The sequence below is a fragment of the Ammospiza nelsoni genome, chromosome 1, assembly GCF_027579445.1.
Source record: "Ammospiza nelsoni isolate bAmmNel1 chromosome 1, bAmmNel1.pri, whole genome shotgun sequence".
NCBI classification, from domain to species: Eukaryota; Metazoa; Chordata; class Aves; order Passeriformes; family Passerellidae; genus Ammospiza; species Ammospiza nelsoni.
This window is the reverse complement of record NC_080633.1, coordinates 51359240-51377495: the sequence shown is the minus strand read 5'-3', so window position 1 is coordinate 51377495 and position 18256 is coordinate 51359240. Positions and strand designations below refer to the sequence as shown.

Genomic DNA, 18256 nt, shown 5'->3' with positions numbered 1-18256 from the left:
CACTTCTGATAGGAGCTTAATTAAGTTTGTGTAGTAATTGTGGAGTGTTCCTAAAATTCTGTGCTTCACAGGGAATTAGCTTGTGGTTAAACTGAACTAGCTTTTACCCCATCCTCCTAGTCGCTAGACTTTTTTAAAAGATGCTGAAATCTAATTAAATCCACACATATAAATTATCAAAGTCCTTTATTGTAATGGCTTTCACAAAGATGATTTAATTGCATGTGGGAAAATACTGGGCATCCCAACATCTTCTATTCTATTCATTTTTATCCCATGCATAAAATAAGTGTAACAGGGGACCACAGCATGCTAAAATTAGTCCATGCTGACATTTACCTTTCTTGGCCTTTAGAAAATTCTAAGTGTCTAATCTAATAGAAGTTAGTATCACTAATAAAACAACTCTAAATCATATTTTGTTTACACTAATTACTTTGTTTTTTCCCTAAGAGCACTTTACAACATTAATGTGTCAACAAGAATACAGCACTTTGTATTTATTTCCCCCGCTCTGCCATTTGTGCTGGTTCCTTCTTTAAGAGAAGAAGCAGGTAAAAAGGATGTCAGTATTTCCCACATACGTGTTCGTTTGGAATACTTCAAACATTTTACCTGGAATCTTAAGCCTGGTGTGGACTTACTGAAAAGTTAAAATCTGGTCTAGCATACCCACTAAAGAGCAAAGACTCCCAAAGAGTGCTATATGACAGATTATTGTTATTTTTAGTTCAGCTGAACTATACTTTTGAGCCCAGATGTCTTTCACAGAAGAGAAGGAGATTGTGTTCCCTTCATGTCCTTTGTTCAGTGATTTGAATTTTCAAGGGGGGTACAGAAAAAAGGTTTTAAATCCCCTTTTTGTGCCTTAGAAATAAGCTCAAAACTGTCTCAATGTTTCTTCAGAGACTTATCTTAGGAGACTTTGGAGACTTAGGAGACTAATGAGTCTTCTACAGAGTATGCACTTAGGAATTTCTAAGAAACTGTTCTGCTGGAGTGTAGGGGGATAGAATATAAGAAAATAAAGATAGTGTAGAAAGTAATCTCACCCCTAAGGAGTTGCAGCTGGGCCAATTATCAAACATTAGGAGCAGGCCTGGCTTTACCAGGCCACAGCTGTAACCAACGAGAAGCAGAGTGCTATAACAGAGTGGGGTGGCTGCTTGAGAAGGGAACTGCAGTCAGTTGGTTACTTTGTGTAGAAGAAAGAGTCAGTGCTCTGAGGAGATGACCATGAGAAACACCAAGAAGGTATGGAACTTTTGTGATAAGGAGACAACAGTATGGAATCCCTGCAATAAGGTGACAACACTGGAGTTTTTGGGTTTAAAAAAATAATTGGATATTTCTTCAAGCAGGAATGGGATTGATTTCTCCCTGTTTTAGGTGATTTAAACTGCAAGCCAAAAATAACAGCCAATCAGCCTTTTATTTCTCTGTCTCTCTCCTTCTTGTCCCATCCTCCAAAATACTCTCACTCAGGGATTTAAGAAGATATGAATTTCTTGTCTGTTTTACGTTAGCAGGGCAAAGTCACTTTTGAAAGCTATGCAGAGTAACTTTCCATAAATATTGAATTAGTCAAAACCTGAAATGTTTTTGAGTTTTGTTTGATTTTTTTTTTCATTTATGGTGACAATTATTTATTCAATTTGGCTAAAATAATTAATAAGTTTGATTGTCCCAGATTTTGAAAATACTTGTGCAAATATCCAACCCACCTCTATTCTGAGTTTTTGAAATAGCTTAGTAAATTACAGAGGCTATTCCACAAAGAAAAAAAAAAAATTAAAAGCTAATAAGTGTAACATTTTCAGGTTTAATGATTAAAAAAAAAGGATTTGATAATCTTCAACATAGAAAGGTGACCTAAGATCTTTGCTGCCTGGGTTATGTAGGTTAGTTATCCCTGTTGGCAAGTGCATTGAGAATTTCCTTGGAGGGAGATCTGGAATTATAGATTTTAGACAAGGAGGGCTCTCCTGAAGAGAAATTCTCCATTGCATTGGTTTTGTAAGTGAGGTTGTCTTTATTTTAATTGAGCTAACAGTACAAGTGGCATTCTTTTAGCTGAGCTCCAGTAAATTATCAGTAATTAAAATTGTTGCAGCAATGCCTTTGAGGTTGGAGGTTGAAGAGCCTGACATCCCAGAACCTGTCAGAATAGAGATAATCTGATCTTTTATTAAACATCTGCTGCTGGGAGTTGTCCAGTTTTACCTACATTAGCTGTCAAGATGTTCTGGACAGCAGGACTATTGCAGATTTGACTCAACAATAAATTAAAGTCAATTGCCCAGTAGCTATTAGTTCTTCAAAAAACTTTCCTGGTGTTTGTGGGAAGACCAAGTGATATTTGTGCTTTTTGGTTTCCTTGACTTATTTTGGCAGAGTTTTCTCATCAATCCATAAAAAAAAAAAATAAAAAAAAAATCCTACCCTCTTGTATAATACTTAGCTCTTACTTTTAATCAGATAATTGATATGTCTTACTTAAAGTGTAAGACTGAGAGGAAAACAAGGGTCAAGTTGTTTCATCATCTACAACAAAAGGGAAGTGTGACTCATAAACCCCAGTTTGTAATCTTTAAGCTGCATATAGTAGTTCTCAAACGAAGTTAGAGGCTTGGTTTGTGGTAGCACGTGCAAAATACTGAAAAATTCTCCAGTATGAATAATTATTTCTATACCACTGAAATTCCTTAGACTCTATGTGTATGTTAGCACTGTGTGTGTCATACTTGATATGTACGTGTCATGTTCATACACTCTAGTGTTTAATCTGTATAGTAAAAATCAGAGCCTGAAAATTCATATCTATTTTGTCTGGATTCCTTCCAGCTTTTCAACACCAGAAAAGTATTCCGGTCCCCTGAAAATGTGCATATCCCCTAACAGAGGACAGTGATGTTCATGGGGAGCACTCTTTGCTGTGTCCTGCATGTGACCTATATGCTGTCACTGATCTATCTAGGGATCACTCTGATTCTTAGATACTGGAATCAGACCAAAAAAAAAAAGGTGGAAAATAATCAGAATCCTGATTTTAAAGATAAATTTTTTAATGAAAAAAGCAAACAGGTAAATGACCCTCTCAAAAGATATTGTAGCTCAAATAATCTTGCCACTGTGGGAAAAGCCAAAATGCTGATTTTAGCTCTGCTGTCATCTTCCACGCTGAGTCTTCTGGGTGCCATGTAGTGCAGCAGCATTCAAGCACTCGTGATACCTGACTTCAGTGTTGCATGGAAATAGCCCAGGTTTTAAGTGATGCCTGAATAGAGATGAAATTTGGATGCAAGCCCTGGAAAGTCTTGCTGATAGATCGATGTTAAATGCTCAGGCATACATCCATTGAATTCAAAATTAGGATGTTTATAGAATATATACCTGTGTACTTGCTAATATTTTCTGGACCAATGGGACTTGGGGACGGGTGCTACACATACTGCAGCAGCTGGTCAGAGGGCTGTTATCTATTTCTTCTGTTAAGGCAGCACCATCTGATTACCAGAGCTATGCACAGCCTGCCATGGTAAATTCTATAACAGACCAGCAGAGGAAAAGATTTTATGTGCTTTCTGACAGGAAATGAGGTTTTTGATGTTCAGGCACAAGGTGGGTATCACTGAAAATATTTGATCTATTCAGAGATAAGATAAACAGATCAAAATAAGTGAAAAATGTAACTCTGTTTAATTAGGTCAGCACTAAGCACTGATGCCGAATTTTGCCCCAAAAGGCGAGAATAACTGCTTAAGAGACTCAGCCTAAGTCAGATAAGCAGGAGGTATTTTATTACGACGCGTCGGAGAAATCACGAAATGGATTTCTAAGTTCACATAGCAAAAGCAAGCCTTATATACAATTTTGTGTATAGGATTACATCAGATCAGATACATAATCATGCATATTCATATGGGGCGTGGTGTAGGCGGAGCGTGGGCGGAGCGTAGGTGGAGACATCTCTTTTGGGGAATTCTCAGGTGGTCGTTCCTGTTGCCTTCATCATAGACGGGGTCTTTCCGATGAGTCTTCCTCTTTAAACTTTTGAACCTCTTCCCTAATTTGGTTAATTCCCGGTGTACTTGGCTTGGTCTCTATAGCTTGGCAGAGTTCTTAGGGTCAGTTTGACATTGTTGGCTCTGAACATGCTTAGCCCATCAGTTCCCCCTATCCCTATCTCCTTCCTGTCCTTGTGTTTCATGCTTTAGCTGATTAATTGCTCTATGTGTTTCCTAATATTATGTCTTCTTCAAATGCCTCACATTCTATGTTTTAACTCATTGTTTCTTGGAGGCTATCTGCTTTGGGGCTTCAGCACTGTGAAGACGGGCTTCTGAATCAGTTTGTGGTTATGGATATTGAAACAAAAGTGGGGAAGAATCAGCTGGCTTTGATTTCCAATACAGGTATAAAAAAATACACAATTTCTCCATCGTTCTGTGAGGTTTATTATAAGGTAAAAAACAGGCAGTCAGGATGCCCAGTGCAACCTAATAGGAATACATTTGAATATCGTGCTGAGAATTAGGATCTTGATTTCCCTGCATCTCAATTTGCACTTAGAAATTAAAAGGAAACTTTCAAGAATATTTCTGTTGACACACAATTTTAAATTGTAGGAAGACAAATTTTTATATCATGTGAAAAAATGACTAAAATGAAAAGAAAAAAATGTATGATAATCTTAAACAGATTATCTTCTTCCTTTAAGCATTATAGAATATGTAACAAAATAGGTTTGTTGAATAGATTTATGTCTAATTAGCAGAGCAGGAGGAGGTAATACAATAAAGCCAGACAGTAGAAGGAAATGTTGTTTAACAGCATGGGGTTCAGGTATTAGGAAGTCAAATTTGTACATAAAGCTTCAATTTGGATCTATGAAATATTTCGGAATACCATGTTTTACATCCTTTTGCATGATTTAATCATCTTGCCCTTGGAAATTGAACATCTTTCAAATACATCACAGGAAACAGGCTAAATAACTCTGAATGATGATGATGATAACCTGTCTACTTAATGTGTAAAACTAATGCAGAAAATGCCTATTATAATGAAAGGGAAATCAGCCAAAGCACAATATCCTTTCAGCAGCTCTCTTTATAGGATTTATGGATGTAGTTTAAAATATGTCTTTAAGAGGTGTTCTCCCAGAGGTTTGAAACAGCCTTTAAAAGGCACAATCTTTTCTGCAAACTCAGAAGTGTGGAATACATGGAAAGCAGCCATCTAGTTTATTTTAAAAAGTAGGCATGAGTGTTTCTAGCTAACCAGGAGCAGTTATAACACAAGCTGTATGAACACCACAATTGTTAGACAAAAGATATGAAATCCTTTCAGATTTTTCTTTCCTGTTTTGGGCTCTGAGTTTCACAGAATGCATTTTGTGACCCAGGATGTGGCAGTCATTACGAAGTCTGTACTGCTGTCTTTCCAATAGCCTTCCTCTGGCTGTGTGAGGTAGCTAAGCTGCCATATTTCCCCATCTTCTACCCCACTGACAAGGAGAAAGGCCTGTTCTAGAGACCAACATTGTCCCAATAAACCACAATCCAAGAAACAAATTTCACTTCTAAAACCCCAGTGGGATTTTTCTAGCAGTTTCTCATTTTAACTTTCCAAAAACTATTATTTTTAATATGCCGTGTCCCATGTTAATTAAGGTGAAATTTTGTTTGTTGTCCTTTATAGGGCATGAAATAGTTATCCCACATTCTTCTAATTATTTCTGCATGTGTGAGAATTTTCTTTTGCTCTCAGCCTGTACTCAGGTCTTTTGCCTGTGTCTTTCCTCTTCTGTCCTTTTAGTTACTTTTTGTTGTTTACATTTCTGGATGCCTTGAAGTGCATGGCCACGAGCTTACCTGTGATAATTACTGCTTACATTATGTCTAAAAACTTCTTTTTTAGACAGAACCTATGATTATATAGCATTAGCATGTACAGGCCTCAGGGAAATCACAGCCTCTTTGTGATGTGCTCTGGAGTGCACACTAACATACTGTGTTTGCCTTCAAACATTTAACTGAATCCTATGATCTTAAAAAAGATGCAACTAGCATAATTATAGCATGGATTTCAAAGGACTGCTTGTGGTGGAAAGAGTTAGGTAAACACCAAATGCTTTGTAGTGCCTAGGGAGAAGAAAAAACAAAGAGTATCTACAAGGGAAGGGAAAAGGAAATAAAAAATCCTGACTGTAGAGATCTGAAACTCCTGTAGCACAATTCCAGCATTGCTAATGGATGTAGGAAGGGCATGTAATAGGGAACTCTGCTAGCAGCTATACTTAGGGCAATTTCTGTAGGAGCCCAAGGTAAGCTTCTCACCTTTGGAGGGCAGTAGCTAAATGTCAGCAATGCAGTCCAATTGACTAACCTGCGTTCAGTTTTTTTCAAGGAATACAGTTCTTGTGGAATAATTGTTTGCCAGTCAGACACTCAGAACTAGTCTAGCTGGAGCAAATTGTGCAGTTTGGGAAGTGGTCCATAGCTCTGCAAGTCACAAGTGGTTCCCATTTCTCCTCTCAGGCTGGCTGGGACCACCGAACATAACGACCATAACTGGCTCTTACCCTGAACATAAGATAACACTGACAACTACAACTTGCTCAATACCATCCAGGAATCTTCTGAGGAACCTACAACAAAAAAGAATTTTATATTCATGGCATGGATGTCAGTATTACTGGGTTTTGATTTACTGTTTGTAGCTGATGATGAGTGATAATTTTTGAAATTGAAAAAGCCACAGTAGAGAGAAAATGTGCTTTGGATTTTATTGCAGAGAATAAATGAAGCTATATCTATTTAAAATGTAAAAGTAGATAGGAGTGTATAGAGAGAAAGTGGTTGGAACACTCATTGTACGTATTTCTTAGGTGGTATTTTTTAAAATTTAATAAGAATCCTAATACTGATTTACTGAGCAATTTTAAAACCTAACAAGAAATATGTCTCTTATGCACATCATTTTTCTTTAGTGAGATGCAACAGCTGTCCACCTTTCAAGTTGGCCATGTGAATGTGTCCTTTTTATGTGTTTTGCAGTGTCAAAGTTTAACAAAAAAAGCAGCTCTTTATGCATTTGCAAATATTCCTTGAAGTTATGTAAAATAATTAACATCTTTGAATAGTAAGTTTTCATATGTAACAAAAGCTGATGAGATATGTGAGTTATCAAGTATTCACAAAAGTCATTGTGAATGATGTACAGTCTTTGAAAACTTTCTTTTGTGAGAAATTTCCGTGTCATAAAAATTGAGAAAGTATAATACAATAGTTAGCTTCAATAAAGTTGCATGAGTACTCAAAATGTGTGGAATTGCAAATTCAATGTTCAAAAATTTATTGTTAACACAGAAAAAATGAAATATTTATATGAGTCTGGACTCACACCTGAGTGTATCTGTGTAAGAAATCTTAAAAATATCTGTGGAATGAAAGTATTGAAAACAGAAATCATACCAATTTAAAAAAAAAATTTCAGCTTTGATTTTTGTTTTCTTTAAGGAACAAATTCTAAGATGTTCCTCTATGTCTTTAGAAATAAAAAAAAATTGACTTCTTTTGAAGTGGTTCAGCTTGATTAGTATTTGGAATGCTTTGCTGAAACTGCTGCATTATTCCCTTGCTTATTATTACCTGAAATGGCACTTTACAATGGAAAGCTCTCAGACTTAAACAAAAACTGGCTAAATCTATATTAGGCCAGGTTAGTTGAAGAAGTATAATGGTGAATGAAGAATACACTCATCAAGTAAGAGTTCCTGCAGAGGTGAGTAGTGTCTTAATATAATGTGCTAAATTAGCTCTCAGGTGTTTAATCTGCAGCTCAGTGCCCTGTGGTGTTGCACAGTTTTCATGAAATGCTCTCCTAACATACCTGTGGTTAAACTCCAGCAGACCTGATGAGGGTCATTGAATGAAGATGCCAAATGGGTCTTATATTTAGCTGGCACCCAGCTGCCTTCATTTGAGGAGAAAAAAATAAATCTAGCATCTGGAATGCATAAACAGACACCTGCTTTTGTAAATGACTGGGTCTGTGAGCTTTTGGAATAGGAATGAAATATGAAAACTCTAGGGCTGGCAAAGGCATTATTAAATTTCTTCCTTGACAGAGATACAAGAACATGGGCATGTCAATTTCAGTGGGAGGGTCCAGTGCACAAGCCAAATATGAGCTCATGTTTGGCACAAAAGAGGAGCCATGGCTGTTTTAGATCTGATGTCTTCGTATGTGTTCATTTATGGTCATGACTAAAACTGCTGTTATCCTGCTTTGGCAATACTATGCGATTGCAGTAATTGCATTGAAGGGTCATAGAATAAACATGGCTGGGAAGAACATAATTATCTGGAAATGAAACTGTTCATTTTGCTTTAATTTACCAGGGAGGGACTGATGCTGCAGGGATATTAACTTCCTGGTGGGCAAGGATTTAATATGGTACCACGCTTTTATTACATCTGCTAATATTAAGTGTCTTGAATAAGTTGAATGTACAAGAGGATGTAATTAGGAAGGAATTATATGATTGTTCTTGCAAAATGCCAGATTTGAGATTAATACAGGACTTTCACCTAAGTGTTACTTTAGGCCTTCTAATGCCTTTACATAAATCACTTCCTATATTATATTGTAAATTAAAGATGAAAAGAAACAGAATCAAGAAAGGCCAGCCACAGTGTGGGTTTCATGGAAGGTGCCAGAATGGCAAATTACACAGTGATAGCTTTGTGGGAAGAGAGATTGGACTAAACAGGTATCATATTTTGAAAAATAAGACAAGTAGAATGCACGTACACAATAATGGACTCCACTGACAAGATAAATGGTGGCACCTATTTACTACTTATTGCATAAAGACAAGAAAATAATCACAGAAATTGAAAGGCAGTACATTTTAAAACTGAGGAAAAGAACTAATCATCCAACATATGAGATTTATGGAGCTTTCTGTCCCGAGATAGCACTGAGGCTAAGAGCCCAGCAGAGTTTTTTAAATCTGTTGAATGTCTGGAAATGTATATTAAATGAAAGAAAAAGAGCTGCTGGAAGAATGTATCTTTTCTGTTGCTGTTCAGCAAGTGATCTTTCTCCTTTGTAGTGGCTGAGCTGCATATATACAGAGTTAATAATTCATCTCTGTCAAAAGGACAACAAGTAGTTTTCCTCAGTTTAAATCTATATGGCAAGGTTATTAATAAGCACTTCAAAGTTGCTTATGCTTGTTTTGTTGCCTCTTTATCTTTTTATTGTTCTGTCTTTTTTGCAGTGTCACTTATGTCAGGTTGAGTCAACCAAATGTAATTTATCTGCTGAAGTGATTATGCAACCCTTCAGTCCCAAGTAGAATCAATTATCTGTCAGAACACAGTGCATCGTTAGTGATATTAATGGTGAGCATTCACCAAGTTCTTCTGTGCTTGTCTGCTTGGATGTGTGTCACAGACAGCATCAATATCAACCAGCTCACAGGTCAGGGCATCTGATTTCCCACACCGCTGGATCATCAGAGTGGCCACAGGCATGGGCCACCCAGCACTGCCGTCAGGGAGACTGGAGGCCACCAAAGTATTTTGTCAAGTAGTCTCAGGTCTGTAGACACCAGCTGTGCTGTGCCTCAGTGCGAGAGAACAGTCCCTGGTGGACTTTGATTCCTCGTATAGGCATTGTCCCAACTCCTCAGGGCCAAAAGAACAAGTAATACCCTGCCCACATGCTAATGTGGGTGTTTTGAATTGCCTTTAGGTAAGGGTTAGGGTTAGTAGGTTAAGCTTAGTAGGAAAGAAAATGTAGGTCCAGTGGCAGATGATTGAGATCAGTTTAGAGGCTGTGCCATGTGTAGGGCTTTTGTTTTGGCAAGGTCACGGTAACTTATTCAATGTCTGCAAAACAAAGCTGCCAATTACTGAAGTTTTAGAGGCATTTCAAGGACAAATAAATGTCTGAAATAGTGATGACAATGATAAAAACACTTTTCACTTCTTTTCAAAAACCTCAGTGTTTTTTTAGTCACAGAGCAATAGACTTTGTAGGCTGTTTTATGCATGCGTTGCCAAAACACCCACATCTATAAGTAAATATAAGTGCATTGTGACTTATTTTCCCATGCTTTCTCCCACAGAATTGTTTCTGTTTAATAATAATTGGTGTGTGGGAGAAAAAATCTTACAACAGCACTTCTCAGTTGAAATTGCTTGCTAGATACTGAAGAGGAGAATGCTGTAACATGAACTGTTCAGAGGTTATCCATTGAAGTAGCCAAGCATAAATCTTTTTCGTTTTCATTGTTGTCCATTTCTATCATTTAAGTTAGAGTGGGGTTATTTTATTAGACTTCTGGAGTTGTCTTTTCTCAAATCATTTGGATATTTTAAAGGCTGACTTGCAAGAGGAAGAATAGAGGTGTAGTTTGTTTTTCCTTTACATTATTTCTTCATCCATTTTCAATATATCTTTCAGCTGATCTATATGCTTTCTTGTATTCATACAGTTTCAGTAGTGTACATTATTCTGCTTTTTGTAGTTCTTTTTAGAAACTCTCTGTGGGGAGTTGCTCTGCACCTATACCCTTATGTAAGAAAAAAAAAATCTCCATATCTTCACCTATCACATTCTACAAAAACTATTACCTAGGATGATGATCCCATTATGTCACAGTCACAGAAGTCATTGTAAAAACTATCTGTCTAAAGGAAGTGCTATTGTCCTGAACACTGAGCCATTACAAATCAGAGAGTTCTTGAGCTTCAGTTTGGAGAAGGAAAGAAAAACTGGTGCTATTTGAACTAAAGAGGAGAAAGGATCAAAAACAATCCATGCATGTGAGATTTCTTAACAGTGTGAAAGGTAATACTGTGTATAGCTCTAAGAATAGTAGGCTAAAATGCATTCATTTGAAATTTTTTCCCTAAGAATCCCTTTAGTACCAATAAAATTGGAAGAATCTTGGGATTTGAATGCTATAAAAACTGATTGGAGACTTCTGTATTTCCTAGAGACTGCTTCTTTTCATTGTGTGCATGTTTTATAGTTGTGCCAGTTGAAAAGGATTTTTAAAAATTGCATAGTATCATGTTATTTACACAACTGTATGTCCACTACATGCTTGTAAAAATATTATAGAATGAACAAAGCATTGCAGATTCAGAACCCATGAAAGACTGAGGAAACAACTAGGTGAAACTTGGACAAATGGTGAAATTTTGTCAGCTTAGGTCTGTGTAGTTTGTGGAATATGTTGCATGGTTTATTGAAACAAAAGGTGCTGTGTCAGTAGATTAATTTTGTTTTCTCGTTTTTAATATTTTTTAGGTGTGAGAAGAAAACACTTATTTCAAAAGTACTAATGTTGCATCATGCTAGGAGCTATAAGTGAGACTGTAATCTGACAGTGCAACAGTTACAAATAACTACTTAAACAAAAAAAAACCTGAGACAAATGTTCTTGGGCATATATGATTGTTCTGGACACATTTGATTACTTTTAAAGAAACATAGACTAAAACCACTTGCTCAGAAATTCCCTAATTGTTTGGATGTGCTGCAAATAGGAGACGTTACGATACAATACTGTATGTAAAATAACTAAAGTGCCTAAATAGATAAATAGAAGAGTGTTGGTTTACGGTCACACATAACTACAGTCATGAAATACATTGAGGTCTTGAGTAGTCGTTAGGATGCTTAAATGCACTATTTCTGTAAAATTTTCTATACTTTAGAATAGGACACCCATCTGATGAAAAAATTGTAACCTCTGGAACTTTGAACAGTCATATTCCATAAAACAGATTTATGTTTCCAGGGAGAAGCTCTTAGTGTAGGCCTTGTTTCAATCCTGATTTTGTTGAAACATAAAGGAGACATCACCTGATGTCAAACAGACTCTCAGGTTTCATAGCTCCAATGCCACTGGATGTTTCTGTACTCCCTTTGAACTACAGTGATAAAGGATAAGGAAGATCTGATCTTTTAGATCCTGATGAGCTGTTATGCAGTGCTTAGGACCAGATTCACAACAGCATAAAAAGTGTGAATCCTAATAAAATAAGAGGCTTTTCGATGCCTTTGTGATTGCAGGAATGAAAAGGCAGGACAAAGAGTTGTAAGTTAGAAGAACTGTCATGCTTGGCCATAATTCAGAAACAGAGTTTGAGCAGTGTGGAACAATGCTCACCTGCAAACAGATGCCTATGATTTCTCATGAGGAATTTCTGTGTGCAGAAGAGACTGCATCCTCAAATGTACACATCTGTGAAGAAGTGCAGTGTGTTTAGTTGATTCTTATGAAAGAAAAGATTTATTTGCATCTAGAAAGCAAGAAAAGCAATCCTGCTTCCCTGGCTCAGGAAACCTAAGACTGCATGCGGTGTGTATTACCGATGTTTTGCATTGAGAACCAGGTATGAAGTCTTGAAAATGCATATTCTGAGCGTTATGTAAAATATCAAGCACATTTGTAGGCATGAGAAAAAACTAATTTGCATATTCTAATGTTATAAACAACCACAGCTGTTTGGCTTCATTAATATATTGCCAGTAAAAACTAGGTCAATAGACATTTGCTTTTTGTTCTCTGAGCAATCTGTCAGACTATTGGATGTGCACACATGGCAGGGGGCATTCATCATAGGCTTAATTTCCCCATAACTTATTGGGAAAACAAGTTTAGATGAGAAAAGTTGGAAATAGTGAAACACTATAACTTTTAGGATTTGGTGGAACATATGTCTCTGATATGGGCAATTGCAACTCTTACTCATGTCTCTGAGGGAAGCTGCTTTTTCAGTCAGGTCTAAGATGGACCTATATTGTCATGAGAACAATGAGAAAATGTGATTTATGTCAGGACAGATTTTTTTTCTAATATCTCCTCATCTTATTGTTCCAAGATAGTTGGCTTATGACCTGAGTTTGCAATTACATTTTCTTTTTTCTTGTTTTATTTTGTTTTCAATGATTGTGACATTTCACAGAGAATCTATTTGGGAATCTGTCTCTGGGACTTATCACTAACTGCTGGTTTTGAACAACTCATGGTAAACTGCTGAACTTGGCTCAGGGATTTAATAGAAGCTGTTTCCCTGTATGTATGCTCATTGCATGATCTCTCATATACCTTGCTCGATGAGATTATTAAAAATATGACAGTGGTTTTATGAGAACATGCCGAGACTCAGTTTAAAACTAGGGGGCGGAAAACTGTTTCCTGTAGGTAATCTTGATTCCATATATGTAAAGGATGTAAAATACATTCATTTAGGCATAAGAAAAGATTATACAAGTCCTGAACTAGGATTAATTAATAAATATATGAACATTAGAATAATGGCTTGGCTTTTCATCATTATTGCTAAACCTTCAAAGTAGAAGCATGCTCATGTAAGTAGGTGTAAGTGAAGGACAGTTATGGTTGTTCGTCTTCAAAATTTGCTCTTTTTCAGCCCAAGAAGGCTTAAGGAAAAATATTTGAATAGCTAAATACTGAAATTTTCATCATACCAGCTCTCTTAAAAATAGCTCATCTGCTATTATACAAACTATTTTAAAATTACTTAAATATTCATTACTTGAATATAATATTTATTCTGTATTGTAACTTGAAAGTAGAATTTTAAACCTCTGGGTATTCATGCATAGCTCTTTTCTCATTTCAAAGCCATAAATGCAGTGGAATAAAAATTTGAAACATGTAGAAGAAAAAACAATATACGCACATGACATAAACATGAGAACCCTGTTTCTCAGTTTCTCCCAGAGCTCAAGGGAAAATTCTTCTTGAAAGTGCTTCAGATTGTCAGTTTTTTCATTAGTGAATTATCCACTAATATATAGGTGAGGGTTTTTTTTATTTACATGCTGTTTAGTCACTCTGAGATATATCGAGGCTTGTGTTAATACGTGATAACACACACCACATGTTGGAAGCACAGGGCTTCACCTTCCTTCCGACAACACTCACAAAGCATATGTTATCTCTCACTAACACTTGCCTTCTTGTCTCTCACTGCTAAACTGAATCCCACAATCGATTGCGCATCACACGTGACAGCCTTTGGGCTTCAGCCAGTCCTTTTTTGACAACTGGCTCTGGCTGTGAGGAAGCAGTCTATTATTAACCCAACATTATATTAAAGGACTTATTTAGGAGCTAAATAGAATTGAGAGCAAGTTCTGCTAAATTCAAATATGCAGTTTGTAAGGTTATGACTAAAACAAACCAATGAAAATGTAAAATATGAAGATATGCCAGGGGTTCATCTTTACCATGTCCTTGTGCAGGCAGGCTGGAGTGAATAGAAATGTCACATTGCTGTCTTCTGGTATGGCTGAGAGGCCTTGGCACAACAGGGAGAGCTCTCCAGGCTGCAGATACAGTTCTTTTTCTGTGAGGCTTCAAGCACACAGCTATCTGCCATCTAGCCAGCCTGCAGGCCTGATTTGGAGGCCTCCAATGCTTCCCTCTCAAGTGTGATCATAGTGAGGATGCCCTACTGCTTTTAGGTGAAAATTTTGGAAGAACAGCCAAGAAAATGAAGAGGCTCAAGAAATGAGATTGGCTGGCTGTGAGGGATGTTTAGGCAGCAGACACATAATGACTCTGAGGGGTCTCTCTTTTTGTCTCTAAAAATCAGATAGCTAGAAGCCTCTTTTAAACTCTTTTGGCATATAAAACTGAGCAAAATAAAAGATTCATTCCTAAAGAATTTTTTCATGCATGTACTGTTTTCAAAATGTTTTTAAGAAGTTGAGAAATACCCAAAGCCCCAGAAGAGAAGGATAATGAAGAAGCTTTTTTTCCCCTTGAGAGATTAAATGAAACATGCATGGTAGCCCTTTTTTTTTTTTTTTTCCTTAAACAATACTTCACTATTGCAATTATTAAACAGAATTAAAAATAAATGAAAGGGTCAAGCTCATTACTGGGAAAAGCTGAATTAGTTTAACAAAACTCAGCAGAGAACTCCTCTGGTTTCAGGTTAAATCTTATATGAACAAATTTTATGTCAAAATTCCTGTTAGAAGTTATATGGGACGATTGTCCTTCCTAATTAAATCTGGGATAACACAACAAATATACTTTTCAAAACTAGCTTAATAGTGATATAAAACTGACCCACCATAACTAATTCTTGATACAAGTATGGATGTGAACACATAGAATTCATTCCTAGTGGCTGTCAGGATCTTAAATTACCCAATAACTGGCAAAATGTAGTGGTGGTAATGATTTTGAATCCCATGTGGTTTTATCTTTATTCTCCCTTTCTCTGAAGCATTTCATCTGAGTTATGCAACATTAATCCTGGTATATGACTCCTGCAACCAGTGATTGGAAACCTCAAAGATATTCTGTAAGCTAAGAAAAGAATGCATGAAAAACAGTGTGAACCTCCTTCTTCTGCAATCCTGAAATACTTATTGTCAGGCTAATGCTGCTATGGCCAAAAAAGAAAAAAAATACTTGGTTAGAATCAGAGATGAAACTGCTGGTTCAATTATAACATCCCATCTGAAATATACAAAGAAGACAAGTATAAATAATTTTCTTAAGTCTCAATTTCACAAATCTTGTAGTGAAATAAAGATTTTATCTGTGTACAGGATTGTTTTGAAGTTGAAACAAGCTGACACATCGCTTTTGTAGGAGCAGTCTTAAGATTTTATGGGAAAGAGACTGATTTTATCCTCTTCTTTAGACTAAAAAATATAAGTATTTTCCCCAAAGTTTTTTTTGTGCTGCACACCTAGGTTGAGTGCTTGCATAGCAGTCCGTTGCACAATAGCATCAAGGACAGAAATGTTTCTGGTCCATATGGATGGGGCCAATAATGGGGCATAGTAGATCCTAATGTTTTTAGAAACCTTCCTGGAGCTAAAAGAGTATGAAATAGTACAGGAAATAGACTCTGGATAACTGAATTCTCAAATTAACTCTCAACAAGGATTGTCAGATATAAGACTACCAAAAACAGTCGAATGCTCAGACTTGTTCTTATTTTGAAACATTTATTCAAAACTAATTTTTCTGGATTTTTTGAATGATTAGTATTCTCACAAGGATTTTATAACTTACCCTAGGAATAGAGATGTACCTATAAAGCTACTGTCAATGACATCTTTACATTTTAAAATATTTTTTGCATCATTGTTTGCTCGCAGCCATTTTCCATGTCAGGTTTTCATCCATGACAGTGACTTCCCAGTTTCCTTCTAAACACAGGATCAAAAATGTGTACAGTTATTCAATGTTATTTTAGTTTACTTTATCTCAGTTGTCTGTCTACAAATAAACATTTCCTGTGAAAACAGACTTCCACCTACTGAGTACTTGAGAAGTTTTTCATCTGTTAAGCCTCAAGCAAATGTATGAAGAAAAAGGTCCGCCTGGAATTTTCCAAATACTGTTTTGCTTTCAGATATGGAAACAAAGCTATCTTCATAATAAGAAGAAAACAAAACAGTAAATATTAGAAGAGGTTAGAAGATAACATGGTCTCTGTCAAAAGACCTCTTGGATCTTTTCCACATTTCTCTAAATATTGTTATCTGTCAATATTGCCTGGTCTTCAATAACATGAGGCACTTAATGCACCAACAGGGTTTTTATCATGTTGCTGTTTTATTTCTAAAGGACTCTTCTATATAGTTTCCCCAGGAGGTATAACCATTACAGACATTGAAATCCTATGGTTAAAATGTACTCCCTGGAGATGAGCTCATTTCCACACTTGAAGAAGCTGTGTTTTTAGACCAATATAGCCACTTCCCTGGACAATTAAATTTCTTGTCTAGGCTACCTGGGTAACAACATTATGGAAGAAAAAAAAAAATTAAAGTCTTAAACACTTTTGCAAGCATTAAGCTGACATATTAATTTAGGACATTAGTGACCCCCCCCCCTTTGTAATGATAACCCTCATGATATAAGCCTTTAAGTGACAAGAAAAACAAATGAACCACTCAGATGAGTGTAATGGCCCTTACAGAGAAGAAAGTGAAACATGGGACCCCATAGCTCTTTGCTCAGAGATATCTGATCATCCTTTGAACAGCCAGCTTTGAGACAGAAGAAAGAGAAGGCTTCATTAGAGTTTATTTCATTTCCATTCATCATCTGGCTTAATGGAGGTAGGAACTAGTAATGATGGGCTGCTAAATCTTTGAAAATCTGTCATCTTTTCCCTTCTAGCTTGAGAGAAAAGGTTGTCTCACAAAATGTCCCCACTTTGTCTCCTGAGGTGAAAGATCTATTGACTGTTGCTAAAGTTGCAAGTGGAAAAGGAAGAGGAAGCCTCTTCCAGAGATTGTCTTCTTACTGTTCAGCTAAGAGAGGGCTTATGCAGCAATTAATTTTAACTGATCTTTCTTCCTCAACAGATTAGGCATTCAGCTAAGCATCATAAACTCAACTAGTCTCTTTTATTTCCTGATCCATTCTCCCACTCTTAGTGTGCAAACCATCTATTCTGGTACTTTGAACTCACCAGTTGTATATTTTAGCATCAGAGAGGGACCCTCATGAGGGCCAAAGGGACAGTAAACAATTGCAGTATTTATGGGATTTTTTAGTCTGACTTAACATATAGAAGTCTATCAGAGCTCCTTCCAGGAGGAACAGGAGCTATAAATTGGCAGACATTATTCCTAAAAGATTACAATAAGATTTTAGAAAAAAAATATTAGTAAAAAATTTTAGTCAAAAATAGTTGGGTTGGTAGGGGCCTCTGGAGATCATAGCCCAAGCTCCTACTCAATGCTGGAATAGCTTCCAAGCTAGAATGTTTTGCACAGGGTTGATTCTCTGAGATTTGAAAATTTCCAAGGATGGACTTTCCACAAACTCTCTGAGTCCCTTGTTCCAGCGTTGCTCCTCTCATTATTGCTATCATTTTCTTTTTTTCAGGCACCAACTTCTTACTCCTAATGTTTTCATTGTACTGTTCTGAGTTCTCTGCATTCGCTCTTTAGGTAGTTGAAGGCTGCAGTTGGATCTCTCCCTCAGTCTTCTTTAGGGTAAACAAAACCAATTATCTTTGTTGCTGCTCAACTACCATATGCTCCTGTCCTTAACCATTTTAGTTATGCTCCACTGGATTCTGCAGTTTCTTGATGAGCTAGGAGACCTGAAATTGGATAACGGGTTCCAGATGAAGCCTTGTAGGTGCCAAATAAAGGGAATTAATAACCCTCCATTGAGTTACTCTATATGCTTTTGCTGATGCAGTCCAAT

At 36.6% G+C, this 18256-nt stretch overlaps 1 protein-coding gene and 2 long non-coding RNA genes across 3 annotated transcripts in view; all 3 read left to right on the top strand.

The window, feature by feature from the left end:
- Positions 1–18256, top strand: part of CNTNAP2 (contactin associated protein 2) — a 1021743-nt gene that overhangs the window by 114026 nt on the left and 889461 nt on the right. The window lies entirely within an intron of this gene.
- On the top strand, positions 1190–3723 carry LOC132077510 (uncharacterized). Its single transcript, XR_009419072.1, has 3 exons — positions 1190–1254; positions 3497–3621; positions 3707–3723. It is a non-coding gene; the product is annotated as an uncharacterized LOC132077510 (long non-coding RNA).
- LOC132077504 (uncharacterized) lies at positions 4319–7326 on the top strand. The gene is made up of 2 exons (XR_009419071.1): positions 4319–4415; positions 6543–7326. It is a non-coding gene; the product is annotated as an uncharacterized LOC132077504 (long non-coding RNA).